Below are 1372 nucleotides of genomic sequence, written 5' to 3'. Positions count from 1 at the left end.
ACGTGTTTTGCTCCAATTCCACCGCTGAACACGAGCCCGACGATGCCCGCACCCGTCCACATCTGAGCCCACCAAGAGCCCATGTACGAACGAAGCAGCATGATCTGTTATTTTTTTTTTGTTGATGTCCACATGGGTCCTGATCTTAGCCCAGCAGCGCAGATGGGCGACGAACGAAGCAACAGGCGACCCTATTCCTCGCCTTCAGCGAGCACTCGTCGGGGGGCGCCAAGATCGGCCGGCCCAGCCGCGCGGGAGGCAAAGGCCAGTTTTCTGTTCTTGTTTTTTGCTGTATTTCTGTACTTTTATTTATCTTTTCAAATATTAACAAGTATTTAAAAAATGTTGAATAAGTGTTAAAAATTGAACAAGTATTTGAAAAATATTGAACAAATATTTGAAAATTTTGAATAAGTATTAAAAATTGTTGAATGAGTATTTAAAAATGTTGAAGAAGTATTAAAAAATGTTGAACGAGTTTTTGAAAAATGTTGAATGAGTATTCGAAAAGTGTGGAACAAGTATTTGAAATGTTGAACAAGTATTTGAAAATGTTGAATAAATATTAAAAAATGTTGAACAAGTATTTGAAAAAAATCTTATCATGTATATAAAAATGTTAATCAAGCATTCAAAATAAAAATGTTGAAAAAGTATTTGACAAATGTTGAACAACTATCTGAAAAATGCTGAACACGTATTTTCAAAAAATGTTGATCATGTATATAAAAATATTGAACAAGTATTTAAAAAAAATGTTGATCATGTATATAAAAAATGTTAAACAAGTATTTGAAAACTATTTAACAAGTATTTGAAAAAATCTTGAACAAGTATTTAAAGGAAAAACCAAAAAAGAAATAAAAAATGGAGAAGAAAAAAAAGGAAATGAAAAAGGGAAAAAACTAAACAAAAAGTGGAGAAGAAAATAGAAAACGAAGAAAAAGCAGGAAAAAAACCGTGAAAACAAATGGAAAACCGTCTTACGCCTCAACAACAGAACGCGTCTCATACTTGTCATGTGCGAGATTGTCGCCGAGTGGATACCCGTAGGTGATCAGGGATCGAATCCCTCTTCACGCATATTATTTTCCTATTTCTGCGCGAACATGGGCCGGCCCGATTAGTTAATGCCCTTCGCTCTGGGCTCGCTTAGAGCATCTTCAATAGACGGTCCATATGTAAAAATAACTAACTTTTGGAGCTTCGAGAGCAAAAAGCGCTGCTCCAACAAACGGTCATATGTAAAAAAAATGGACCACCGCCTTCCGGCGATGTAAAATTGAAAACTTCATGATGCAAATTTACATCACGACATAGAAGTGATGGAAAAACTGCGGCCGCGCGCCAACGCCCAACCGCTAGTTCATTC

The sequence above is a fragment of the Triticum aestivum genome, chromosome 1D, assembly GCF_018294505.1.
Source record: "Triticum aestivum cultivar Chinese Spring chromosome 1D, IWGSC CS RefSeq v2.1, whole genome shotgun sequence".
Classification (NCBI taxonomy): Eukaryota; Viridiplantae; Streptophyta; class Magnoliopsida; order Poales; family Poaceae; genus Triticum; species Triticum aestivum.
This window is presented reverse-complemented; position numbering follows the sequence as displayed.